Here is a 20,157-nt window from a genome sequence, read left to right as displayed (position 1 = left end):
AAGAGAGCAGCACGACTGCCTCCGTGGCGCAATCGGATAGCGCGTTCGGCTGTTAACCGAAAGGTTGGAGGTTCGAGCCCTCCCGGGGGCGTTGTGTCGCTATTTTTTTTCTTTGTGCTGGTTGCTTTGGAGAAATGTTCTAACGGTGGTGAGAGAGCAGCACGACTGCCTCCGTGGTGCAATTGGCTAGCGCGTTCGGCTGTGAACCGAAAGGTTGGAGGTTCGAGCCCTCCCGGGGGCGAGGAGTCATTTTTTTTTCTTTGCGCTGACAGCTTTGGAGAAATGTTCTGACGGTGGTGAGAGAGCAGCACGACTGCCTCCGTGGCGCAATATGCTGGCGCGTTCGGCTGTTAACCGGAAGGTTGGAGGTTCGAGCCCTCCCGGGGGCGAGGTGTCACTTTTTTCTTTGCGCTGACAGCTTTGCAGAAAAGTTTTGACAGTGGTGAGAGACCAGCACGACTGCCTCCGTGGCGCAATTGGCTAGCGCGTTCGGCTGTTAACCGAAAGGTTGGAGGTTCGAGCCCTCCCGGGGACGTTGTGTCGCTATTTTTTTTCTTTGCGCTGACAGCTTTGGAGAAATGTTCTAACGGTGGTGAGAGAGCAGCACGACTGCCTCCGTGGCGCAATATGCTGGCGCGTTCGGCTGTTAACCGGAAGGTTGGAGGTTAGAGCCCTCCCGGTGGCGGTGTGTCGCTATTTTTTTTCTTTCCGCTGATAGCATTGAAAAAAAGTTCTGACGGTGGTAAGAGAGCAGCACGATTGCCTCCGTGGCGCAGTCGGCTAGCTCGTTGGGCTGTTAACCGAAAGGTTGGAGGTTCGAGCCCTCCCGGGGGCGGGGTGTCGCTTTTTTTTCTTTGCGCTGACAGCATTGAAAAAAAGTTCTGACGGTGGTAAGATAGCAGGACGATTGCCTTCGTGGCGCAGTCGGCTAGCTCGTTGGGCTGTTAACCGAAAGGTTGGAGGTTCGAGCCCTCCCGGGGACGGGGTGTCGCTTTTTTTCTTTGCGCTGACAGCTTTGGAGAAATGTTCTGACGGTGGTAAGAGAGCAGCACGACTGCCTCCGTGGCGCAATATGCTTGCGAGTTCGGCTGTTAACCGAAAGGTTGGAGGTTCGAGCCCTCCCGGGGGCGAGGTGTCACTTTTTTCTTTGCGCTGATAGCTTTGGAGAAATGTTCTGACGGTGGCAAGAGAGCAGCACGATTGCCTCCGTGACGCAATCGGCTAGCGCGTTCGGCTGTCAACCGAAATGTTGGAGGTTAGAGCCCTCCCGGTGGCGGTGTGTCGCTATTTTTTTTTTCCGCTGATAGCATTGAAAAAAAGTTCTGACGGTGGTAAGAGAGCAGCACGATTGCCTCCGTGGCGCTGTCGGCTAGCTCGTTGGGCTGTTAACCGAAAGGTTGGAGGTTCGAGCCCTCCCGGGGACGGGGTGTCGCTTTTTTTTTCTTTGCTCTGACAGCTTTGGAGAAATGTTCTGACGGTGGTAAGAGAGCAGCACGACTGCCTCCGTGGCGCAATCGGCTAGCGCGTTCATCTGTTAACCGAAAGGTTGGAGGTTCGAGCCCTCCCGGGGGCGTTGTCTCGCTTCTTTTTTCTTTGCGCTGATAGCTTTGATGGAATATACTGACGGTCGTGAGAGAGCTGGACGATTGCCTCCGTGGCGCAATCGGATAGCACGTTCGGCTGTTAACCGAGAGGTTGGAGGTTCGAGCCCTCCCGGGCGCGTTGTCTCGCTTCTTTTTTCTTTGCACTGATAGCTTTGATAGAATGTTCGGACGGTCGTGAGAGAGCAGGACGATTGCCTCCGTGGCGCAATCGGCTAGCGCATTCGGCTGTTAACCGAAAGGTTGGAGGTTCGAGCCCTCCCGGAGCGAGGTGTCGCTTTTTTTTCTTTGCGCTGACAGCTTTGGAGAAATGTTCTGACTGTGGTGAGACAGCAGCACGACGGCCTCCGTGGCGCAATTGGCTAGCGCGTTCGGCTGTTAACCGAAAGGTTGGAGGTTCGAGCCCTCCCGGGGGCGAGGTGTCACTTTTTCTTTGCGCTGACAGCTTTGCAGAAAAGTTTTGACGGTGGTGGGAGACCAGCATGACTGCCTCCATGGCGCAATTGGCTAACGAGTTCGGCTCTTAACCGAAAGGTTGGGGGTTGGAGCCCTCCCGGGGGCGGTGTGTCGCATTTTTTTCTTTGCGCTGATAGCTTTGGAGGAATGTTCTGACGGTCGTGAGAGTGCAGCACGACTGCCTTAGTTGCGCAATTGGCTTGCGAGATCGGCTGTTAACCGGAAGGTTGGAGGTTCGAGCCCTCGCGGGGGCGGTGTGTCGCTATTTTTTTTCTTTCCGCTGATAGCATTGAAAAAAAGTTCTGACGGTGGTAAGAGAGCAGCACGACTGCCTCCGTGGCGCAATTGGCTAGCGCGTTCGGCTGTTAACCGAAAGGTTGGATGTTCGAGCCCTCCCGGGGGCGTTGTGTCGCTTTTTTTTCTTTGCGCTGATAGCTTTAAAGAAATGTTCTGACGGTGGCAAGAGAGCAGCACGACTGCCTCCGAGGCGCAATCGGCTAACGAGTTCGACTCTTAACCGAAAGGTTGGGGGTTGGAGCCCTCCCGGGGGCGGTGTGTCGCATTTTTTCCTTTGCGCTGATAGCTTTGATGGAATGTTCTCATGGTGGTGAGAGAGCAGCACGATTGCCTCCGTGGCGCACTCGGCTAGCGCATTCGGCTGTCAACCGAAAGGTTGGAGGTTCGAGCCCTCCCGGGGGGGGGGGGGGGGGTGTCGCTTTTTTTCTTTGCGCTGATAGCTTTGGAGAAATGTTCTGATGGTGATGAGAGTACAGCTAGACTGCCTCCAGTGCGCATTTGGCTTACGCGATCGGCTGTTAACTGAAAGGTTGGAGGTTCGAGCCCTCCCGGGGATGTTGTCTTGCTTCTTTTTTCTTTGCGCTGATAGCTTTGATGGAATGTTTTGACGGTGGTAAGAGAGCAGCACGATTGCCTCCGTGGCGCAGTCGGCTAGCTCGTTGGGCTGTTAACCGAAAGGTTGGAGGTTCGAGTCCTCCCGGGGGTGCTGTCTCGCTTCTTTTTTCTTTGCGCTGATAGCTTTGATGGAATATACTGACTGTCGTGAGAGAGCTTGACGAATGCCTCCGTGGCGCAATCGGATAGCGCGTTCGGCTGTTAACCGAAAGGTTGGAGGTTCTAGCCCTTCCGGGGGCGTTGACTCGCTTCTTTTTTCTTTGCACTGATAGCTTTGATAGAATGCTCTGACGGTGGTGAGAGAAGCACGACTGCCTCCGTGGCGCAATTGGCTAGCGCGTTCGGCATTTAACCGAAAGGTCGAACGTTCGAGTTCTGCCGGGGACGTTGTCTTGCTTCTTTTTTCTTTGCGCTGACAGCTTTGCAGAAAAGTTTTGACTGTGGTGAGAGACCAGCACGACTGCCTCCGTGGCGCAATTGGCTAGCGCGTTCGGCTGTTAACCGAAAGGTTGGAGGTTCGAGCCCTCCCGGGGGCGAGGTGTCGCTTTTTTTTCTTTGCACTGATAGCTTTGGAGGAATGTTCTGACAGTCTTGAGAGTGCAGCACGACCGCCTTCGTTGCGCAATTGGCTTGCGCGATCGGCTTTTAACCGGAAGGTTGAAGGTTCGAGCCCTCCCGGGGGCGTTGTCTAGCTTCTTTTTTCTTTGCACTGTTAGCTTTGTTGGAATGTTCTGACGGTGGTGAGAGTGCAGCACGACTGCCTCCGTGGCGGAATTGGCTAGCGACTTCGGCATTTAACCGAAAGGTCGAAGGTTCGAGCCCTCCCGGAGTGGTGTGTCGCTTTTTTTCTTTGCGCTGATAGCTTTGGAGAAATGTTCTGATGGTGATGAGAGTACAGCTCGACTGCCTCCGGTGCGCATTTGGCTTACGCGAACGGCTGTTAACTGAAAGGTTGGATGTACGAGCCCTCCTGGTGACGTTGTCTTGCTTCTTTTTTCTTTGCGCTGATAGCTTTGATGGAATATTCTGATGGTGGTGAGAGAGCAGCGCGATTGCCTCCGTGGCGCAATCGGCTAGCGCATTCGGCTGTCAACCGAAAGGTTGGAGGTTAGAGCCCTCCCGGTGGCGGTGTTTCGCTATTTTTTTTCTTTCCGCTGATAGCATTGAAAAAAAGTTCTGACGGTGGTAAGAGAGCAGCACGATTGCCTCCGTGGCGCAGTCGGCTAGCTCGTTGGGCTGTTAACTGAAAGGTTGGAGGTTCGAGCCCTCCCGGGGGCGGGGTGTCGCTTTTTTTTCTTTGCGCTGACAGCTTTGGAGAAATGTTCTGACGGTGGTAAGAGAGCAGCACGACTGCCTCCGTGGCGCAATCGGATAGCGCGTTCGGCTGTTAACCGAAAGGTTGGAGGTTCGAGCCCTCCCGGGGGCGTTGTGTCGCTATTTTTTTTCTTTGCGCTGACTGCTTTGGAGAAATGTTCTAACGGTGGTGAGAGAGCAGCACGACTGCCTCCGTGGCGCAATTGGCTAGCGCGTTCGGCTGTTAACCGAAAGGTTGGAGGTTCGAGCCCTCCCGGGGGCGAGGAGTCATTTTTTTTCTTTGCGCTGACAGCTTTGGAGAAATGTTCTGACGGTAGTGAGAGAGCAGCACGACTGCCTCCGTGGCGCAATATGCTGGCGCGTTCGGCTGTTAACCGGAAGGTTGGAGGTTCGAGCCCTCCCGGGGGCGAGGTGTCACTTTTTTCTTTGCGCTGACAGCTTTGCAGAAAAGTTTTGACAGTGGTGAGAGACCAGCACGACTGCCTCCGTGGCGCAATTGGCTAGCGCGTTCGGCTGTTAACCGAAAGGTTGGAGGTTCGAGCCCTCCCGGGGGCGTTGTGTCGCTATTTTTTTTCTTTGCGCTGACAGCTTTGGAGAAATGTTCTAACGGTGGTGAGAGAGCAGCACGACTGCCTCCGTGGCGCGATATGCTGGCGCGTTCAGCTGTTAACCGGAAGGTTGGAGGTTAGAGCCCTCCCGGTGGCGGTGTGTCGCTATTTTTTTTCTTTCCGCTGATAGCATTGAAAAAAAGTTCTGACGGTGGTAAGAGAGCAGCACGATTGCCTTCGTGGCGCAGTCGGCTAGCTCGTTGGGCTGTTAACCGAAAGGTTGGAGGTTCGAGCCCTCCCGGGGGCGGGGTGTCGCTTTTTTTTCTTTGCGCTGACAGCATTGAAAAAAGTTCTGACGGTGGTAAGAGAGCAGGACGATTGCCTCCGTGGCGCAGTCGGCTAGCTCGTTGGGCTGTTAACCGAAAGGTTGGAGGTTCGAGCCCTCCCGGGGGCGGGGTGTCGCTTTTTTTTCTTTGCGCTGACAGCATTGAAAAAAGTTCTGACGGTGGTAAGAGAGCAGGACGATTGCCTCCGTGGCGCAGTCGGCTAGCTCGTTGGGCTGTTAACCGAAAGGTTGGAGGTTCGAGCCCTCCCGGGGGCGGGGTGTCGCTTTTTTTTCTTTGCGCTGACAGCATTGAAAAAAAGTTCTGACGGTGGTAAGAGAGCAGGACGATTGCCTCCGTGGCGCAGTCGGCTAGCTCGTTGGGCTGTTAACCGAAAGGTTGGAGGTTCGAGCCCTCCCGGGGACGGGGTGTCGCTTTTTTTTCTTTGCGCTGACAGCTTTGGAGAAATGTTCTGACGGTGGTAAGAGAGCAGCACGACTGCCTCCGTGGCGCAATATGCTGGCGCGTTCGGCTGTTAACCGAAAGGTTGGAGGTTCGAGCCCTCCCGGGGGCGAGGTGTCACTTTTTTCTTTGCGCTGATAGCTTTGGAGAAATGTTCTGACGGTGGCAAGAGAGCAGCACGATTGCCTCCGTGACGCAATCGGCTAGCGCATTCGGCTGTCAACCGAAATGTTGGAGGTTAGAGCCCTCCCGGTGGCGGTGTGTCGCTATTTTTTTTTTCCGCTGATAGCATTGAAAAAAAGTTCTGACGGTGGTAAGAGAGCAGCACGATTGCCTCCGTGGCGCTGTCGGCTAGCTCGTTGGGCTGTTAACCGAAAGGTTGGAGGTTCGAGCCCTCCCGGGGACGGGGTGTCGCTTTTTTTTCTTTGCGCTGACAGCTTTGGAGAAATGTTCTGACGGTGGTAAGAGAGCAGCACGACTGCCTCCGTGGCGCAATCGGCTAGCGCGTTCGGCTGTTAACCGAAAGGTTGGAAGTTCGAGCCCTCCCGGGGGCGTTGTCTCGCTTCTTTTTTCTTTGCGCTGATAGCTTTGATGGAATATACTGACGGTCGTGAGAGAGCTGGACGATTGCCTCCGTGGCGCAATCGGATAGCGTGTTCTGCTGTTAACCGAAAGGTTGGAGGTTCGAGCCCTCCCGGGCGCGTTGTCTCGCTTCTTTTTTCTTTGCACTGATAGCTTTGATAGAATGTTCTGACGGTCGTGAGAGAGCAGGACGATTGCCTCCGTGGCGCAATCGGCTAGCACATTCGGCTGTTAACCGAAAGGTTGGAGGTTCGAGCCCTCCCGGGGGCGTTGTGTCGCTTTTTTTCTTTGCGCTGACAGCTTTGCAGAAAAATTTGGCAGTGGTGAGAGACCAGCACGACTGCCTCCGTGGCGCAATTGGCTAGCGCGTTCGGCTGTTAACCGAAAGGTTGGAGGTTCGAGCCCTCCCGGGGGCGAGGTGTCACTTTTTTCTTTGCGCTGACAGCTTTGCAGAAAAGTTTTGACGGTGGTGAGAGACCAGCACGACTGCCTCCGTGGCGCAATACGCTAGCGCGTTCGGCTCTTAACGGAAAGGTTGGAGGTTCGAGCCCTCCCGGGGGCGTTGTGTCGCTTTTTTTCTTTGCGCTGACAGCTTTGCAGAAAAGTTTTGACAGTGGTGAGAGACCAGCACGACTGCCTCCGTGGCGCAATTGGCTAGCGCGTTCGGCTGTTAACCGAAAGGATGGAGGTTCGAGCCCTCCCGGGGGCGTTGTGTCGCTTTTTTTTCTTTGCGCTGATAGCTTTGGAGAAATGTTCTGACGGGGGCAAGAGAGCAGCACGATTGCCTCCGTTGCGCAATCGGCTAGCGCATTCGGCTGTCAACCGAAAGGTTGGAGGTTAGAGCCCTCCCGGTGGCGGTGTGTCGCTATTTTTTTCTTTGCGCTGATAGCTTTGGAGAAATGTTCTGACGGTGGCAAGAAAGCAGCACGATTGCCTCCGTGGCGCAGTCGGCAAGCTCGTTGGGCTCTTAACGGAAAGGTTGGAGGTTCGAGCCCTCCCGGGGGCGTTGTGTCGCTTTTTTTTTTGCGCTGACAGCTTTGCAGAAAAGTTTTGACAGTGGTGAGAGACCAGCGCGACTGCCTCCGTGGCGCAATCGGCTAGCGCGTTCGGCTGTTAACCGAAAAGTTGGAGGTTCGAGCCCTCCCGGGGGCGTTGTCTCGCTTCTTTTTTCTTTGCGCTGATAGCTTTGATGGAATATACTGACGGTCGTGAGAGAGCTGGACGATTGCCTCCGTGGCGCAATCGGATAGAGCGTTCGGCTGTTAACCGAAAGGTTGGAGGTTCGAGCCCTCCCGGGCGCGTAGTCTCGCTTCTTTTTTCTTTGCACTGATAGCTTTGATAGAATGTTCTGACGGTCGTGAGAGAGCAGGCCGATTGCCTCCGTGGCGCGATCGGCTAGCGCGTTCGGCTGTTAACCGAAAAGTTGGAGGTTCGAGCCCTCCCGGGGGCGTTGTCTCGCTTCTTTTTTCTTTGCGCTGATAGCTTTGATGGAATATACTGACGGTCGTGAGAGAGCTGGACGATTGCCTCCGTGGCGCAATCGGATAACGCGTTCGGCTGTTAACCGAAAGGTTGGAGGTTCGAGCCCTCCCGGGGGCGAGGGGTCGTTTTTTTTTTTGCGCTGACAGCTTTGGAGAAATGTTCTGACGGTGGTAAGAGAGCAGCACGACTGCCTCCGTGGCGCGATCGGCTAGCGCGTTCGGCTGTTAACCGAAAAGTTGGAGGTTCGAGCCCTCCCGGGGGCGTTGCCTCGCTTCTTTTTTCTTTGCGCTGATAGCTTTGATGGAATATACTGACGGTCGTGAGAGAGCTGGACGATTGCCTCCGTGGCGCAATCGGATAACGCGTTCGGCTGTTAACCGAAAGGTTGGAGGTTCGAGCCCTCCCGGGGGCGAGGGGTCGTTTTTTTTTTGCGCTGACAGCTTTGGAGAAATGTTCTGACAGTGGTGAGAGACCAGCGCGACTGCCTCCGTGGTGCGATCGGCTAGCGCGTTCGGCTGTTAACCGAAAGGTTGGAGGTTGGAGCCCTCCCGGGCGCGTTGTCTCGCTTCTTTTTTCTTTGCACTGATAGCTTTGATAGAATGTTCTGACGGTCGTGAGAGAGCAGGCCGATTGCCTCCGTGGCGCGATCGGCTAGCGCGTTCGGCTGTTAACCGAAAAGTTAAAGGTTCGAGCCCTCCCGGGCGCGTTGTCTCGCTTCTTTTTTCTTTGCACTGATAGCTTTGATAGAATGTTCTGACGGTCGTGAGAGAGCAGGCCGATTGCCTCCGTGGCGCGATCGGCTAGCGCGTTCGGCTGTTAACCGAAAAGTTGGAGGTTCGAGCCCTCCCGGGGGCGTTGTCTCGCTTCTTTTTTCTTTGCGCTGATAGCTTTGATGGAATATACTGACGGTCGTGAGAGAGCTGGACGATTGCCTCCGTGGCGCAATCGGATAACGCGTTCGGCTGTTAACCGAAAGGTTGGAGGTTCGAGCCCTCCCGGGGGCGAGGGGTCGTTTTTTTTTTGCGCTGACAGCTTTGGAGAAATGTTCTGACAGTGGTGAGAGACCAGCGCGACTGCCTCCGTGGCGCTATCGGCTAGCGCGTTCGGCTGTTAACCGAAAAGTTGGAGGTTCGAGCCCTCCCGGGGGCGTTGTCTCGCTTCTTTTTTCTTTGCGCTGATAGCTTTGATGGAATATACTGACGGTCGTGAGAGAGCTGGACGATTGCCTCCGTGGCGCAATCGGATAACGCGTTCGGCTGTTAACCGAGAGGTTGGAGGTTCGAGCCCTCCCGGGGGCGAGGGGTCGTTTTTTTTTTTTGCGCTGACAGCTTTGGAGAAATGTTCTGACGGTGGTAAGAGAGCAGCACGACTGCCTCCGTGGCGCGATCGGCTAGCGCGTTCGGCTGTTAACCGAAAGGTTGGAGGTTCGAGCCCTCCCGGGGGCGTTGTCTCGCTTCTTTTTTCTTTGCGCTGATAGCTTTGATGGATTATAATGACGGTCGTGAGAGAGCTGGACGATTGCCTCCGTGGCGCAATCGGATAACGCGTTCGGCTGTTAACCGAAAGGTTGGAGGTTCGAGCCCTCCCGGGCGCGTTGTCTCGCTTCTTTTTTCTTTGCACTGATAGCTTTGATAGAATGTTCTGACGGTCGTGAGAGAGCAGGACGATTGCCTCCGTGGCGCAATCGGCTAGCGCATTCGGCTGTTAACCGAAAGGATGGAGGTTCGAGCCCTCCCGGGGGCGAGGTGTCGCTTTTCTTTCTTTGCGCTGACAGCTTTGGAGAAATGTTCTGATGGTGGCAATAGAGCAGCACGATTGCCTCCGTGGCGCAATCGGCTAGCGCATTCGGCTGTCAACCGAAAGGTTGGAGGTTAGAGCCCTCCCGGTGGCGGTGTGTCGCTACTTTTTTTCTTTCCGCTGATAGCATTGAAAAAAAGTTCTGACGGTGGTAAGAGAGCAGCACGATTGCCTCCGTGGCGCAGTCGGCTTGCTCGTTGGGCTGTTAACCGAAAGTTTGGAGGTTCGAGCCCTCCCGGGGACGGGGTGTCGCTTTTTTAGATGCGGAGCATCTAATACTCGAGGCTTGTAGTGCGGCGCCGTCCGCAAGCTTCCTCCTCTTTCTTCCACCATCTGTGCATCCTTTCCTCCTCTACACACCGCGTGCGCTTCTCCTCTTCACGAACATTCGCTAGCTGTATAATGTAGCGCGCATGCGCCGTCACGCTTCGAGAACATCGGCAGCTGACGCGCTTATGCGCCGTCGCGCTTCGAGAACATCGGCAGCTGACGCGCGCGCATGCGCCGTTGCGCTTCTCCCCCTTCTCGAACATTCGACAGCTGACAGTGCATGCGCCGTCGCGCTGTATATATACTCAAGGTCGGTGCTCGCTCGCTCAGTTGCCGCTCGTCGGTTGGTTTGTACGGCGCGTCGACGTCCGAGGTCGCAATGATCGACGTCCCTTCGACCAGCGCCGGCCAAAGTGTTGGCGGAACCGCAACCAAGTCGTCGTCCGAAGACAAGGCAGCGCGGAGAAGAGCTCGCGACGCCGAACGTAAACGTCGGCGTCGAGCGGTAGATGCTCAACTTAGAGAACGTGAAGCCGCTGAGAGACGTCAGCGTCGAGCAGCAGCACCGGATTCGGCCGCTTTGAAACGTAAGCGTCGACAAGAGGACCCGGACTTTCGAAAACGGGAAGCCGAGTGCAAGCGTCGGCGACGAGAGGCCGATCCCGATGCTGCCCGCGATAGTCGAATACATGGCGTCGCGACACTCGCAGAAACGCGCAACGCACGACGACTGCAAACACCACCAGCCGACCACCATTCGCGGAACCTGCATCGACCACGTCTTTGCAAATTTCAACCTACGACCGCTGCAACCCAATCCACTCGCTCTTCACTTTACCGACCAAATAGCCATCGTGCTCAAAGTTCGTCGCAATAAATAAACACCGCCCTTTCGCATACGTGTCGTACGTGTTCACTCATTTTACACCCCTCCTACAACCACGTTAACCAATTTAGCCAGCGACCCAAGTAAGTCGCAATTTAACACCCCATTTCACAACCACGTTAACCAATTTAGCCATCGACCCAAGTAAGTCGCACTTTAACACCCCGTTAACCAATTATATGCTCCGCATCCTCCTCAGTGTTCCCCCGAGGGAAGCTGCGGGCAATTTTTTTTTTCTTTGCGCTGACAGCTTTGGAGAAATGTTCTGACGGTGGTAAGAGAGCAGCACGACTGCCTCCGTGGCGCAAAGCATTCTGCTTCCGGCAGTCGTGCTGAACGGATCGCAGGATCATGAGCTCCAGCGGAGCGGCGACAGCGGCCAATCTTAGCCGCGGAAACAGGAACGGAGATAGCGAATACCAGTTTATTTTGCCGCAAATGCCAAAAGGACGACTTGTTATCAACACCGTGTTTTTACACGGTGATGTACGAGCGAGGCCATACAAGGTCGAAGATTTCAGGGACGCATTGACGCCAACGGGCCTGCTGCCGGATGTGGTAAGCCTCGGTGCATACCAGGTTAACCACTTGTGGGCGGTGACATTCAATGATGCCGCTCCCACAAAACGCCTGCTCGCCTTGAAGGAGCTGCAGGTGAAGGGGCGGCGCTGCGTCGTCGTCGACCCACAGGACCAGCAGGTGCGGCTACGAATTCACTGGCTGCTTCACGGGGTGAGCGACGAAGAAGTACGGACGGCGCTGTCGGCTTTCGGCAAGGTCGTGGAGGTGAGCCGTGAGCGGTGGCGTGTCCCGGGCATGGCCGACAAGTGTTCGACCACGAGAACAGCTCTCCTGAAGCTGAAAAGCGGCGTCAGGGTCGAAGACCTTCCGCACCAGATCAGGATCGATGGAGAGCTGGCCTTGCTGGTTGTGCCTGGTCGGCCGATGCAATGCTTGCGCTGCCAAGGCAAAGGGCACGTCCGCCGAGAGTGCAAGGTTCCCCGTTGCTCGCGGTGCAAACGCTTCGGACACGTCGAGGCGGATTGCGTTCGAACGTACGCCAGTGCAATGGGGCCAGCGAAGAACGAGGCGATGGCTGATCACGTCATGGACGCGGCCGAGGCAGAGGACGCCGCCAAAGGGGTCGGAAGCCCAGTGGTCCCTGTGACTACTGGAGGGGCGGCGCAGGCAGACACACCCAAGTTTCCGGAGACTCGCCAGCTTTCGACTACACCGGCCAGCGCCCCGTCAGCGGCCGAGCCTGAGCGGGTCGAGACGGACGTGGTTCCAGTGGGGACAGCTGATACAACGGAGGGTCAGGGAGAGACGGCGGCGGACAGCGACGACGAGATGTGCGTGACCAGCGCCACGCTAAAGCGTCCACTCGACGACTCGGTAGAGCAGGACGGGGCGTCGTCCACCAGCAGCCAGGAGCCGCCTGCGAAGGCGCCGCAAGGGAGGCGGCGTAGTCTCAAACCTAAGCCGAAAGTCCCTACCGACCGGAGACTGGAGGACAAGGCAAAAGAAAACAGCGCTGGGAAGCAGGATGGTCCTGGAGGCGGCTAGCCGAGGGCTGGTCGTGAAGGGTAAGCGCCATGCTCCGGGCCTACTCCTTTAGCGAACAAGTCACTATGGAATTAACTCCGCCATTCAGTATAGCTACGCTTAACGTCAGAGGGTTGGCGGCTAGGCGTAGGCAAAGTCAGCTCTATCGGTTGCTCACAGACCAAGACATAGACGTCCTAGCCGTCCAGGAAACTAAGGTAGACGGAGAGGAGGAGACCGGGAGCATGGTGCGCCGTTTCACTGACCGATATTACGCGGTCGTAAGCCACTCGATAGGAACGTCCGCGGGTTGTGTTCTTTTTGTAAAAAAATTGCAAAGCCTTCTTGTGCAAAGTGTTTTTTCATGCCAGTCGGGCAGAATTGTTTATTGTGACTTTGTTTATGGTGCCACTGAATTCAGAGTTATATGCGTATACGCACCGAATAGTGTAGAAGAGCGTGCTCAGTTTTTTTCTAACCTGTTTCAGTGGACAAAGTGTGATAAGAGGGTGGTTTTGTTAGGTGATTTTAACTGTGTTTTAAGGGCTCGCGATAGAGTCAATAGCACTGGCGTTCGTGACAAAAGCAGTGACGTGCTAGGCAAATTAATAACCGAAAATGACTTGGAAGACGTGTATGAATGTGTGGCAGCAAATCGCGAAGTGATCTACACGCGATTTCATGGCAATAGCCATGCACGTTTAGACCGCATATACCTATCCCTAGATGTATTGCCTATGTGTCACGATTTTTCGGTTGAGCCAGTGTCGTTTTCAGATCACTGTTTGGTTGTGTGTCGCATAGGCATGAAGAAACAGCGTAAGGTTTTCAACTGGGATTTATGGAAACTGAACGCATTGTTACTAAAAGATGAACCATTTTTAGAAGCAGTGCACGAGACCATTAATGAAGTGCTTATGGAAAAAACGGAAACAGTAGCAGAGAAATGGGAGTGTTTAAAGCAGAAGGTGAAAATGAAAGCGCTTGACAGATCGAGCACGCTAAAATTCGAAGCGCAAATAAAAGAAAGAAGTCTTAAGAAAACACTGCAGCAGCTGATAGCCCTAGAAAGTCGGGAGCCTGGGACTTGCAAAGACGAGGTGCGCAGTGTCAAGGAAAAATTAGAACTGCATGACAGAGAGCGTTATCGAGGCGCCTGGGTTCGCGCGCGCGCAAATGATCTTGCCGCGGGTGAGACGCCCACAAAAAGGGCGCTTGGTCTCGAAAAAGCGCAAGGACGCCGAAACCACATCGATAAGGTCTATTGCAACGGGACTCTCGCGAGCGACAATGAAAGCATCGAACGGGCCTTTGTTGCGTATTATCAGTCACTTTTTGCAATTCGAAAAGCGAATGTACATGGTTTTAAAGAAGAGTTTCTCAAGCGCTTGCCGCGGCTTAGTGACGACACAAAAAAGCTTTTAGAAGGCAGAATAACGGAAGGTGAAGTGGAACGCGCGATTGGTCATCTGAACCCCGGAAAGTCACCGGGACCCGATGGCCTAACCGCAGCATGGTATAAGACGTTTAGAATAGAACTGTCCCCGGGGTTAGCTGAGCTGTTCAATGAGGCGTACGAACGGAAAACTCTGCCGCCCTCCTTCAGCAAAGCGCATACGATATTAATTCCTAAAACGGACGAAGGGGAAAAACTTAAACTGGTGACATCGTATAGGCCCATATCGCTGACCAATGTCGACTACAAGATTTTTATGAAGGTTCTGGCAGCGCGACTTCAAGGTGTCATTAAAGAAATTGTTGGAGAGCACCAAACTTGTGGAATCAAAGGCAGAACCATTAGCTCAAACATTCACAAGATGCGGTGTGTGCTAGAGTGTTGTGACGAAGATTCACTTGGCGTTGCTGTGCTCCAGATAGACCTGGAGAAAGCTTTTGATTGTGTTGCGCATGATATTTTGTTTGTCATCTTAGATCATATTAATGTCGGTTCCATCATCAAGGAGGGAGTGGCCTTGGCGTACCAGAACTGCACAACACGTTTAATTGTTAACAAGTCTTTGGGGGCCCCCATTCACGTAATGCGTTCTGTGCGTCAGGGCTGCCCCCTCAGTCCACTTTTGTTTTGTATTTACATCGAAGCGATGTGCTTAGCGATAAATGAAAATGAAAAAATTCGTGGCTTCAGCTTGGCGGCAGTGGAAGTTAAGCTGCTGGCATATGCAGACGACATTGCGGTGTGTTGTACGAACAAAGAAAGTGTAGAGGAAACGATAAGTGTTGTGAAACATTTTTGTAGCGTCACAGGAAGCCGCGTAAACTGGGCGAAATCTCTTGGGCTTTGGCACGGAAGGTGGCCTTCAAAGCCGGACCTTTTTGCGAATGTGCACTGGACGGAAACACCGACAAGGTACCTCGGTGTTCCCCTGGAATGTTATAACGGCAGCGAGGAGTATTGGTCGCGTCAAACAAAAGAGACGAAGGAAAAAGCAGACAGGTGGAAAGGCATGAACCTGTCTGTTTTCGCTAGGGCTACTGTGTGCAACATGTTTTTTATCGCTAAACTGTGGTATGTGATGCAGGTGTTACATTGTTCAAGGATCAACGTGCAAAGGCTGCACAGAGTGTTCGCAGTTTTTATATGGGGCTCGAAATGGGAAAGGTGCAGACGGACCAACTTGTTCAGGCGCGTGAAGGACGGAGGTCTTGGTTTGGCGCACCTATTTGTGAGACAAGTAGTAAATAGATTTTTGTTTTTCCGTGACGTCAGGGATCCGTTTTTACGTACGGTATGCCAGCTCAGGTTAGGCAGTGCCTTACCAGATTTTGTTGTTACTACGGATAGCCGGCCCGTGACGTTGCGTGGGTATCTCAAGGAAGTGGTAGACAGTGTACGTTTTTTATCTGTACGCTTTTCGATAGATTATCTAGCAAGTGTTAGAAGAAAAGAATTGTACAGAGATGTATGTGCTATGGTTTTGCCAGTACCATTGTACAGGGCCATATACAGTGGAAGACCGGGACAAAACGTACTGAAGCGGGTGAGAAACATGCAGGTACCTACAGGGGTGAAAACTTTTTTCTTCAAGTTACACACAGGAACACTATCAGTAAAGACTTTCACAGAGGAACGGGGTTTTTTTACACTATGGGGGTCACACTGCTTGATATGTAAGAAACCAGAAACAATAGACCATGTTTTTATGCATTGTTGGGAAGGGGTACATTTTTGGGACATATTACAGAGGACAATAAAGAAGGATTTTCCACTAGACCCACACGGAATAAGGTACCTCGCAGTAACAAATGATGATGGGGTCCCATTCGATGTAGTGATGTTGACCGGTCTCCACTGTATATGGCGTGCACGAATGGCCGGATACCATTTCGACCCGGACGCAAAACCAGCAGTAATTTATTTCAGGCAAAGCATGTCTGCATTCATTGAGTGTAGCAAAATAGAGGATATCGAGCCAGAATGGTTGTCAAGGTTTGAACCCCTGGCAAACCTTAAGTATTTTTAAGAGGACAACATCAGTACAAATGGGACTGATGGCAATGCTTGTTTTTTTTTCTTTTTCTTTGTATTGTAATATATGTGTGTGCAATGATTGCCCTGTACAATGTCCATGCCAGGCAATAAAAAAAAAAAAAAAAAAGCCTCCGTGGCGCAATCGGCTAGCGCGTTCGGCTGTTAACCGAAAGGTTGGAGGTTCGAGCCCTCCCGGGGGCGTTGTCTCGCTTCTTTTTTCTTTGCACTGATAGCTTTGATAGAATGTTCTGACGGTCGTGAGAGAGCAGGACGATTGCCTCCGTGGCGCAATCGGCTAGCGCATTTGGCTGTTAACCGAAAGGTTGGAGGTTCGAGCCCTCCCGGGGGCGAGGTGTCGCTTTTTTTTCTTTGCGCTGACAGCTTTGGAGAAATGTTCTGACTGTGGTGAGACAGCAGCACGACGGCCTCCGTGGCGCAATTGGCTAGCGCGTTCGGCTGTTAACCGAAAGGTTGGAGGTTCAAGCCCTCCCGAAGCGAGGGGTCGTTTTTTTTGCGCTGACAGCTTTCGAGAAATGTTCTGACGGTGGTGAGAGACCAGCACGACTGCCTCCGTGGCGCAATTGGCTAACGAGTTCGGCTCTTAACCGAAAGGTTGGGGGTTGGAGCCCTCCCGGGGGCGGTGTGTCGCATTTTTTTCTTTGCGCTGATAGCTTTGGAGGAATGTTCTGACGGTTGTGAGAGTGCAGCACGACTGCCTTAGTTGCGCAATTGGCTTGCGAGATCGGCTGTTAACCGGAAGGTTGGAGGTTCGAGCCCTCGCGGGGGCGGTGTGTCGCTATTTTTTTTCTTTCCGCTGATAGCATTGAAAAAAAGTTCTGACGGTGGTAAGAGAGCAGCACGACTGCCTCCGTGGCGCGATCGGCTAGGGCGTTCGGCTGTTAACCGAAAGGTTGGAGGTTCAAGCCCTCCCGGGGGCGAGGGGTCGTTTTTTTTGCGCTGACAGCTTTCGAGAAATGTTCTGACGGTGGTGAGAGACCAGCACGACTGCCTCCGTGGCGCAATTGGCTAACGAGTTCGGCTCTTAACCGAAAGGTTGGGGGTTGGAGCCCTCCCGGGGGCGTTGTCTCGCTTCTTTTTTCTTTGCGCTGATAGCTCTGATGGAATATACTGACGGTCGTTAGAGAGCTGGACGATTGCCTCCGTGGCGCAATCGGATAGCGCGTTCGGCTGTTAACCGAAAGGTTGGAGGTTCGAGCCCTCCCGGGCGCGTTGTCTCGCTTCTTTTTTCTTTGCACTGATAGCTTTGATAGAATAGTCTGACGGTCGTGAGAGGGCAGGACGATTGCCTCCATGGCGCAATCGGCTAGCGCATTCGGCTGTTAACCGAAGGGTTGGAGGTTCGAGCCCTCCCGGGGGCGAGGTGTCGCTTTTTTTTCTTTGCGCTGACAGCTTTGGAGAAATGTTCTGACTGTGGTGAGACAGCAGCACGACGGCCTCCGTGGCGCAATTGGCTAGCGCGTTCGGCTCTTAATGGAAAGGTTGGAGGTTGGAGCCTTCCCGGGGGCGTTGTGTCGCTTTTTTTCTTTGCGCTGACAGCTTTGCAGAAAAGTTTTGACAGTGGTGAGAGACCAGCACGACTGCCTCCGTTGCGCAATTGGCTAGCGCGTTCGGCTGTTAAACGAAAAGTTGGAGGTTCGAGCCCTCCCGGGGGCGTTGTGTCGCTACTTTTTTTCTTTCCGCTGATAGCATTGAAAAAAAGTTCTGACGGTGGTAAGAGAGCAGCACGATTGCCTCTGTGGCGCAGTCGGCTAGCTCGTTGGGCTGTTAACCGAAAGGTTGGAGGTTCAAGCCCTCCCGGGGACGGGGTGTCGCTTTTTTAGATGCGGAGCATCTAATACTCGAGGCTTGTAGTGCGGCGCCGTCCGCAAGCTTCCTCCTCCTTCTTCCACCATCTGTGCATCCCTTCCTCCTCTACACACCGCGTGCGCTTCTCCTCTTCACGATAATTCGCTGGCTGTATAATGTAGCGCGCATGCGCCGTCACGCTTCAAGAACATCGGCAGCTGACGCGCGCGCGTGCGCAGTCACGCTTCGAGAACATCGGCAGCTGACGCGCGCGCATGCGCCGTTGCGCTTCTCCCCCTTCTCGAACATTCGACAGCTGACAGTGCATGCGCCGTCGCGCTGTATATATACTCAAGGTCGGTGCTCGCTGGCTCAGTTGCCGCTCGTCGGTTGGTTTGTACGGCGCGTCGACGTCCGAGGTCGCAATGATCGACGTCCCTTCGACCAGCGCCGGCCAAAGTGTTGGCGGAACCGCAACCAAGTCGTCGTCCGAAGACAAGGCAGCGCGGAGAAGAGCTCGCGACGCCGAACGTAAACGTCGGCGTCGGGCGGAAGATGCTCAACTTAGAGAACGTGAAGCCGCTGAGAGACGTCAGCGTCGAGCAGCAGCACCGGATTCGGCCGCTTTGAAACGTAAGCGTCGACAAGAGGACCCGGACTTTCGAAAACGGGAAGCCGAGTGCAAGCGTCGGCGACGAGAGGCCGATCCCGATGCTACCCGCGATAGTCGAATACATGGCGTCGCGACACTCGCAGAAACGCGCAACGCACGACGACTGCAAACACCACCAGCCGACCACCATTCGCGGAACCTGCATCGACCACGTCTTTGCAAATTTCAACCTACGACCGCTGCAACCCGATCCACTCACTCTTCACTTTACCCACCAAATAGCCATCGTGCTCAAAGTTCGTCGCAATAAATAAACACCGCCCTTTCGCATACGTGTCGTACATGTTCACTCATTTTACACCCCTCCTACAACCACGTTAACCAATTTAGCCAGCGACCCAAGTAAGTCGCAATTTAACATCCCATTTCACAACCACGTTAACCAATTTAGCCATCGACCCAAGTAAGTCGCACTTTAACACCCCGTTAACCAATTATATGCTCCGCATCCTCCTCAGTGTTCCCCCGAGGGAAGCTGCGGGCAATTTTTTTTTCTTTGCGCTGACAGCTTTGGAGAAATGTTCTGACGGTGGTAAGAGAGCAGCACGACTGCCTCCGTGGCGCAATCGGCTAGCGTGTTCGGCTGTTAACCGAAAGGTTGGAGGTTCGAGCCCTCCCGGGGGCGTTGTCTCGCTTCTTTTTTCTTTGCGCTGATAGCTTTGATGGAATATACTGACGGTCGTGAGAGAGCTGGACGATTGCCTCCGTGGCGCAATCGGATAGCACGTTCGGCTGTTAACCGAAAGGTTGGAGGTTCGAGCCCTCCCGGGCGCGTTGTCTCGCTTCTTTTTTCTTTGCACTGATAGCTTTGATAGAATGTTCTGACGGTCGTGAGAGAGCAGGACGATTGCCTCCGTGGCGCAATCGGCTAGCGCATTCGGCTGTTAACCGAAAGGTTGGAGGTTCGAGCCCTCCCGGAGCGAGGTGTCGCTTTTTTTTCTTTGCGCTGACAGCTTTGGAGAAATGTTCTGACTGTGGTGAGACAGCAGCACGACGGCCTCCGTGGCGCAATTGGCTAGCGCGTTCGGCTGTTAACCGAAAGGTTGGAGGTTCGAGCCCTCCCGGGGGCGAGGTGTCACTTTTTCTTTGCGCTGACAGCTTTGCAGAAAAGTTTTGACGGTGGTGAGAGACCAGCACGACTGCCTCCATGGCGCAATTGGCTAACGAGTTCGGCTCTTAACCGAAAGGTTGGGGGTTGGAGCCCCCCGGGGGCGGTGTGTCGCATTTTTTTCTTTGCGCTGATAGCTTTGGAGGAATGTTCTGACGGTCATGAGAGTGCAGCACGACTGCCTTAGTTGCGCAATTGGCTTGCGAGATCGGCTGTTAACCGGAAGGTTGGAGGTTCGAGCCCTCGCGGGGGCGGTGTGTCGCTATTTTTTTTCTTTCCGCTGATAGCATTGAAAAAAAGTTCTGACGGTGGTAAGAGAGCAGCACGACTGCCTCTGTGGCGCAATTGGCTAGCGCGTTCGGCTGTTAACCAAAAGGTTGGATGTTCGAGCCCTCCCGGGGGCGTTGTGTCGCTTTTTTTTTCTTTGCGCTGATAGCTTTAAAGAAATGTTCTGACGGTGGCAAGAGAGCAGCACGACTGCCTCCGTGGCGCAATCGGCTAACGAGTTCGACTCTTAACCGAAAGGTTGGGGGTGGGAGCCCTCCCGGGGGCGGTGTGTCGCATTTTTTTCTTTGCGCTGATAGCTTTGATAGAATGTTCTGACGGTCGTGAGAGAGCAGGACGATTGCCTCCGTGGCGCAATCGGCTAGCGCATTCGGCTGTTAACCGAAAGGTTGGAGGTTCGAGCCCTCCCGGGGGCGTTCTCTCGCTTCTTTTGTCTTTGCGCTGATAGCTTTGATGGAATGTTCTGACGGTGGTAAGAGAGCAGCACGACTGCCTCCGTGGCGCGATCGGCTAGAGCGTTCGGCTGTTAACCGAAAGGTTCGAGGTTCGAGCCCTCCCGGGGGCGTTGTCTCGCTTCTTTTTTCTTTGCGCTGACAGCTTTGATGGAATGTTCTGAC

At 54.0% G+C, this 20,157-nt stretch overlaps 61 non-coding genes across 61 annotated transcripts; all 61 read left to right on the top strand.

The window, feature by feature from the left end:
* Positions 1-17: 17 nt before the first annotated feature.
* TRNAN-GUU (transfer RNA asparagine (anticodon GUU)) lies at positions 18-91 on the top strand. Its single transcript has one exon. It is a non-coding gene; the product is annotated as a tRNA-Asn (tRNA).
* Positions 92-167: 76 nt separating this feature from the next.
* On the top strand, positions 168-241 carry TRNAH-GUG (transfer RNA histidin (anticodon GUG)). The gene has a single exon. It is a non-coding gene; the product is annotated as a tRNA-His (tRNA).
* A 74-nt stretch (positions 242-315) lies between these two features.
* On the top strand, positions 316-389 carry TRNAN-GUU (transfer RNA asparagine (anticodon GUU)). Its single transcript has one exon. It is a non-coding gene; the product is annotated as a tRNA-Asn (tRNA).
* A 72-nt stretch (positions 390-461) lies between these two features.
* On the top strand, positions 462-535 carry TRNAN-GUU (transfer RNA asparagine (anticodon GUU)). The gene has a single exon. It is a non-coding gene; the product is annotated as a tRNA-Asn (tRNA).
* Positions 536-761: 226 nt separating this feature from the next.
* On the top strand, positions 762-835 carry TRNAN-GUU (transfer RNA asparagine (anticodon GUU)). The gene has a single exon. It is a non-coding gene; the product is annotated as a tRNA-Asn (tRNA).
* A 74-nt stretch (positions 836-909) lies between these two features.
* TRNAN-GUU (transfer RNA asparagine (anticodon GUU)) lies at positions 910-983 on the top strand. The gene has a single exon. It is a non-coding gene; the product is annotated as a tRNA-Asn (tRNA).
* Positions 984-1,499: 516 nt separating this feature from the next.
* TRNAN-GUU (transfer RNA asparagine (anticodon GUU)) lies at positions 1,500-1,573 on the top strand. Its single transcript has one exon. It is a non-coding gene; the product is annotated as a tRNA-Asn (tRNA).
* Positions 1,574-1,648: 75 nt separating this feature from the next.
* TRNAN-GUU (transfer RNA asparagine (anticodon GUU)) lies at positions 1,649-1,722 on the top strand. Its single transcript has one exon. It is a non-coding gene; the product is annotated as a tRNA-Asn (tRNA).
* A 75-nt stretch (positions 1,723-1,797) lies between these two features.
* Positions 1,798-1,880, top strand: TRNAN-GUU (transfer RNA asparagine (anticodon GUU)). The gene has a single exon. It is a non-coding gene; the product is annotated as a tRNA-Asn (tRNA).
* Positions 1,881-1,944: 64 nt separating this feature from the next.
* On the top strand, positions 1,945-2,018 carry TRNAN-GUU (transfer RNA asparagine (anticodon GUU)). The gene has a single exon. It is a non-coding gene; the product is annotated as a tRNA-Asn (tRNA).
* A 369-nt stretch (positions 2,019-2,387) lies between these two features.
* On the top strand, positions 2,388-2,461 carry TRNAN-GUU (transfer RNA asparagine (anticodon GUU)). Its single transcript has one exon. It is a non-coding gene; the product is annotated as a tRNA-Asn (tRNA).
* A 222-nt stretch (positions 2,462-2,683) lies between these two features.
* Positions 2,684-2,757, top strand: TRNAD-GUC (transfer RNA aspartic acid (anticodon GUC)). Its single transcript has one exon. It is a non-coding gene; the product is annotated as a tRNA-Asp (tRNA).
* Positions 2,758-2,986: 229 nt separating this feature from the next.
* On the top strand, positions 2,987-3,060 carry TRNAN-GUU (transfer RNA asparagine (anticodon GUU)). Its single transcript has one exon. It is a non-coding gene; the product is annotated as a tRNA-Asn (tRNA).
* A 75-nt stretch (positions 3,061-3,135) lies between these two features.
* TRNAN-GUU (transfer RNA asparagine (anticodon GUU)) lies at positions 3,136-3,209 on the top strand. Its single transcript has one exon. It is a non-coding gene; the product is annotated as a tRNA-Asn (tRNA).
* Positions 3,210-3,431: 222 nt separating this feature from the next.
* Positions 3,432-3,505, top strand: TRNAN-GUU (transfer RNA asparagine (anticodon GUU)). Its single transcript has one exon. It is a non-coding gene; the product is annotated as a tRNA-Asn (tRNA).
* A 518-nt stretch (positions 3,506-4,023) lies between these two features.
* Positions 4,024-4,097, top strand: TRNAD-GUC (transfer RNA aspartic acid (anticodon GUC)). The gene has a single exon. It is a non-coding gene; the product is annotated as a tRNA-Asp (tRNA).
* A 76-nt stretch (positions 4,098-4,173) lies between these two features.
* Positions 4,174-4,247, top strand: TRNAN-GUU (transfer RNA asparagine (anticodon GUU)). The gene has a single exon. It is a non-coding gene; the product is annotated as a tRNA-Asn (tRNA).
* A 74-nt stretch (positions 4,248-4,321) lies between these two features.
* Positions 4,322-4,395, top strand: TRNAN-GUU (transfer RNA asparagine (anticodon GUU)). The gene has a single exon. It is a non-coding gene; the product is annotated as a tRNA-Asn (tRNA).
* Positions 4,396-4,471: 76 nt separating this feature from the next.
* TRNAN-GUU (transfer RNA asparagine (anticodon GUU)) lies at positions 4,472-4,545 on the top strand. The gene has a single exon. It is a non-coding gene; the product is annotated as a tRNA-Asn (tRNA).
* Positions 4,546-4,618: 73 nt separating this feature from the next.
* TRNAN-GUU (transfer RNA asparagine (anticodon GUU)) lies at positions 4,619-4,692 on the top strand. The gene has a single exon. It is a non-coding gene; the product is annotated as a tRNA-Asn (tRNA).
* Positions 4,693-4,764: 72 nt separating this feature from the next.
* Positions 4,765-4,838, top strand: TRNAN-GUU (transfer RNA asparagine (anticodon GUU)). Its single transcript has one exon. It is a non-coding gene; the product is annotated as a tRNA-Asn (tRNA).
* A 226-nt stretch (positions 4,839-5,064) lies between these two features.
* Positions 5,065-5,138, top strand: TRNAN-GUU (transfer RNA asparagine (anticodon GUU)). The gene has a single exon. It is a non-coding gene; the product is annotated as a tRNA-Asn (tRNA).
* A 73-nt stretch (positions 5,139-5,211) lies between these two features.
* TRNAN-GUU (transfer RNA asparagine (anticodon GUU)) lies at positions 5,212-5,285 on the top strand. Its single transcript has one exon. It is a non-coding gene; the product is annotated as a tRNA-Asn (tRNA).
* Positions 5,286-5,358: 73 nt separating this feature from the next.
* TRNAN-GUU (transfer RNA asparagine (anticodon GUU)) lies at positions 5,359-5,432 on the top strand. The gene has a single exon. It is a non-coding gene; the product is annotated as a tRNA-Asn (tRNA).
* Positions 5,433-5,506: 74 nt separating this feature from the next.
* TRNAN-GUU (transfer RNA asparagine (anticodon GUU)) lies at positions 5,507-5,580 on the top strand. The gene has a single exon. It is a non-coding gene; the product is annotated as a tRNA-Asn (tRNA).
* Positions 5,581-5,654: 74 nt separating this feature from the next.
* TRNAN-GUU (transfer RNA asparagine (anticodon GUU)) lies at positions 5,655-5,728 on the top strand. Its single transcript has one exon. It is a non-coding gene; the product is annotated as a tRNA-Asn (tRNA).
* Positions 5,729-6,096: 368 nt separating this feature from the next.
* Positions 6,097-6,170, top strand: TRNAN-GUU (transfer RNA asparagine (anticodon GUU)). The gene has a single exon. It is a non-coding gene; the product is annotated as a tRNA-Asn (tRNA).
* A 75-nt stretch (positions 6,171-6,245) lies between these two features.
* Positions 6,246-6,319, top strand: TRNAN-GUU (transfer RNA asparagine (anticodon GUU)). Its single transcript has one exon. It is a non-coding gene; the product is annotated as a tRNA-Asn (tRNA).
* Positions 6,320-6,394: 75 nt separating this feature from the next.
* Positions 6,395-6,468, top strand: TRNAN-GUU (transfer RNA asparagine (anticodon GUU)). Its single transcript has one exon. It is a non-coding gene; the product is annotated as a tRNA-Asn (tRNA).
* A 72-nt stretch (positions 6,469-6,540) lies between these two features.
* Positions 6,541-6,614, top strand: TRNAN-GUU (transfer RNA asparagine (anticodon GUU)). Its single transcript has one exon. It is a non-coding gene; the product is annotated as a tRNA-Asn (tRNA).
* A 72-nt stretch (positions 6,615-6,686) lies between these two features.
* On the top strand, positions 6,687-6,760 carry TRNAK-CUU (transfer RNA lysine (anticodon CUU)). Its single transcript has one exon. It is a non-coding gene; the product is annotated as a tRNA-Lys (tRNA).
* Positions 6,761-6,833: 73 nt separating this feature from the next.
* TRNAN-GUU (transfer RNA asparagine (anticodon GUU)) lies at positions 6,834-6,907 on the top strand. Its single transcript has one exon. It is a non-coding gene; the product is annotated as a tRNA-Asn (tRNA).
* Positions 6,908-6,981: 74 nt separating this feature from the next.
* TRNAD-GUC (transfer RNA aspartic acid (anticodon GUC)) lies at positions 6,982-7,055 on the top strand. The gene has a single exon. It is a non-coding gene; the product is annotated as a tRNA-Asp (tRNA).
* Positions 7,056-7,130: 75 nt separating this feature from the next.
* TRNAK-CUU (transfer RNA lysine (anticodon CUU)) lies at positions 7,131-7,204 on the top strand. The gene has a single exon. It is a non-coding gene; the product is annotated as a tRNA-Lys (tRNA).
* Positions 7,205-7,276: 72 nt separating this feature from the next.
* On the top strand, positions 7,277-7,350 carry TRNAN-GUU (transfer RNA asparagine (anticodon GUU)). Its single transcript has one exon. It is a non-coding gene; the product is annotated as a tRNA-Asn (tRNA).
* A 75-nt stretch (positions 7,351-7,425) lies between these two features.
* On the top strand, positions 7,426-7,499 carry TRNAN-GUU (transfer RNA asparagine (anticodon GUU)). Its single transcript has one exon. It is a non-coding gene; the product is annotated as a tRNA-Asn (tRNA).
* Positions 7,500-7,574: 75 nt separating this feature from the next.
* Positions 7,575-7,648, top strand: TRNAN-GUU (transfer RNA asparagine (anticodon GUU)). The gene has a single exon. It is a non-coding gene; the product is annotated as a tRNA-Asn (tRNA).
* A 75-nt stretch (positions 7,649-7,723) lies between these two features.
* Positions 7,724-7,797, top strand: TRNAN-GUU (transfer RNA asparagine (anticodon GUU)). The gene has a single exon. It is a non-coding gene; the product is annotated as a tRNA-Asn (tRNA).
* A 72-nt stretch (positions 7,798-7,869) lies between these two features.
* TRNAN-GUU (transfer RNA asparagine (anticodon GUU)) lies at positions 7,870-7,943 on the top strand. The gene has a single exon. It is a non-coding gene; the product is annotated as a tRNA-Asn (tRNA).
* A 75-nt stretch (positions 7,944-8,018) lies between these two features.
* On the top strand, positions 8,019-8,092 carry TRNAN-GUU (transfer RNA asparagine (anticodon GUU)). Its single transcript has one exon. It is a non-coding gene; the product is annotated as a tRNA-Asn (tRNA).
* A 369-nt stretch (positions 8,093-8,461) lies between these two features.
* Positions 8,462-8,535, top strand: TRNAN-GUU (transfer RNA asparagine (anticodon GUU)). The gene has a single exon. It is a non-coding gene; the product is annotated as a tRNA-Asn (tRNA).
* A 75-nt stretch (positions 8,536-8,610) lies between these two features.
* On the top strand, positions 8,611-8,684 carry TRNAN-GUU (transfer RNA asparagine (anticodon GUU)). Its single transcript has one exon. It is a non-coding gene; the product is annotated as a tRNA-Asn (tRNA).
* A 71-nt stretch (positions 8,685-8,755) lies between these two features.
* TRNAN-GUU (transfer RNA asparagine (anticodon GUU)) lies at positions 8,756-8,829 on the top strand. Its single transcript has one exon. It is a non-coding gene; the product is annotated as a tRNA-Asn (tRNA).
* A 75-nt stretch (positions 8,830-8,904) lies between these two features.
* TRNAN-GUU (transfer RNA asparagine (anticodon GUU)) lies at positions 8,905-8,978 on the top strand. Its single transcript has one exon. It is a non-coding gene; the product is annotated as a tRNA-Asn (tRNA).
* A 73-nt stretch (positions 8,979-9,051) lies between these two features.
* On the top strand, positions 9,052-9,125 carry TRNAN-GUU (transfer RNA asparagine (anticodon GUU)). Its single transcript has one exon. It is a non-coding gene; the product is annotated as a tRNA-Asn (tRNA).
* A 75-nt stretch (positions 9,126-9,200) lies between these two features.
* Positions 9,201-9,274, top strand: TRNAN-GUU (transfer RNA asparagine (anticodon GUU)). The gene has a single exon. It is a non-coding gene; the product is annotated as a tRNA-Asn (tRNA).
* A 75-nt stretch (positions 9,275-9,349) lies between these two features.
* TRNAN-GUU (transfer RNA asparagine (anticodon GUU)) lies at positions 9,350-9,423 on the top strand. The gene has a single exon. It is a non-coding gene; the product is annotated as a tRNA-Asn (tRNA).
* A 74-nt stretch (positions 9,424-9,497) lies between these two features.
* On the top strand, positions 9,498-9,571 carry TRNAD-GUC (transfer RNA aspartic acid (anticodon GUC)). Its single transcript has one exon. It is a non-coding gene; the product is annotated as a tRNA-Asp (tRNA).
* Positions 9,572-15,795: 6,224 nt separating this feature from the next.
* Positions 15,796-15,869, top strand: TRNAN-GUU (transfer RNA asparagine (anticodon GUU)). The gene has a single exon. It is a non-coding gene; the product is annotated as a tRNA-Asn (tRNA).
* A 75-nt stretch (positions 15,870-15,944) lies between these two features.
* TRNAN-GUU (transfer RNA asparagine (anticodon GUU)) lies at positions 15,945-16,018 on the top strand. The gene has a single exon. It is a non-coding gene; the product is annotated as a tRNA-Asn (tRNA).
* A 73-nt stretch (positions 16,019-16,091) lies between these two features.
* TRNAN-GUU (transfer RNA asparagine (anticodon GUU)) lies at positions 16,092-16,166 on the top strand. Its single transcript has one exon. It is a non-coding gene; the product is annotated as a tRNA-Asn (tRNA).
* A 366-nt stretch (positions 16,167-16,532) lies between these two features.
* On the top strand, positions 16,533-16,606 carry TRNAN-GUU (transfer RNA asparagine (anticodon GUU)). The gene has a single exon. It is a non-coding gene; the product is annotated as a tRNA-Asn (tRNA).
* A 218-nt stretch (positions 16,607-16,824) lies between these two features.
* Positions 16,825-16,898, top strand: TRNAN-GUU (transfer RNA asparagine (anticodon GUU)). Its single transcript has one exon. It is a non-coding gene; the product is annotated as a tRNA-Asn (tRNA).
* Positions 16,899-16,973: 75 nt separating this feature from the next.
* TRNAN-GUU (transfer RNA asparagine (anticodon GUU)) lies at positions 16,974-17,047 on the top strand. Its single transcript has one exon. It is a non-coding gene; the product is annotated as a tRNA-Asn (tRNA).
* Positions 17,048-17,418: 371 nt separating this feature from the next.
* On the top strand, positions 17,419-17,492 carry TRNAN-GUU (transfer RNA asparagine (anticodon GUU)). Its single transcript has one exon. It is a non-coding gene; the product is annotated as a tRNA-Asn (tRNA).
* Positions 17,493-18,698: 1,206 nt separating this feature from the next.
* Positions 18,699-18,772, top strand: TRNAN-GUU (transfer RNA asparagine (anticodon GUU)). Its single transcript has one exon. It is a non-coding gene; the product is annotated as a tRNA-Asn (tRNA).
* Positions 18,773-18,847: 75 nt separating this feature from the next.
* Positions 18,848-18,921, top strand: TRNAN-GUU (transfer RNA asparagine (anticodon GUU)). The gene has a single exon. It is a non-coding gene; the product is annotated as a tRNA-Asn (tRNA).
* A 75-nt stretch (positions 18,922-18,996) lies between these two features.
* TRNAN-GUU (transfer RNA asparagine (anticodon GUU)) lies at positions 18,997-19,079 on the top strand. Its single transcript has one exon. It is a non-coding gene; the product is annotated as a tRNA-Asn (tRNA).
* Positions 19,080-19,143: 64 nt separating this feature from the next.
* On the top strand, positions 19,144-19,217 carry TRNAN-GUU (transfer RNA asparagine (anticodon GUU)). Its single transcript has one exon. It is a non-coding gene; the product is annotated as a tRNA-Asn (tRNA).
* Positions 19,218-19,585: 368 nt separating this feature from the next.
* On the top strand, positions 19,586-19,659 carry TRNAN-GUU (transfer RNA asparagine (anticodon GUU)). The gene has a single exon. It is a non-coding gene; the product is annotated as a tRNA-Asn (tRNA).
* A 223-nt stretch (positions 19,660-19,882) lies between these two features.
* TRNAN-GUU (transfer RNA asparagine (anticodon GUU)) lies at positions 19,883-19,956 on the top strand. The gene has a single exon. It is a non-coding gene; the product is annotated as a tRNA-Asn (tRNA).
* Positions 19,957-20,157: the final 201 nt, after the last annotated feature.

The sequence above is a fragment of the Rhipicephalus microplus genome, unplaced genomic scaffold (genome assembly GCF_043290135.1).
Source record: "Rhipicephalus microplus isolate Deutch F79 unplaced genomic scaffold, USDA_Rmic scaffold_45, whole genome shotgun sequence".
In the NCBI taxonomy this organism is placed as follows: Eukaryota; Metazoa; Arthropoda; class Arachnida; order Ixodida; family Ixodidae; genus Rhipicephalus; species Rhipicephalus microplus.
This window is presented reverse-complemented; position numbering and strand designations above follow the sequence as displayed.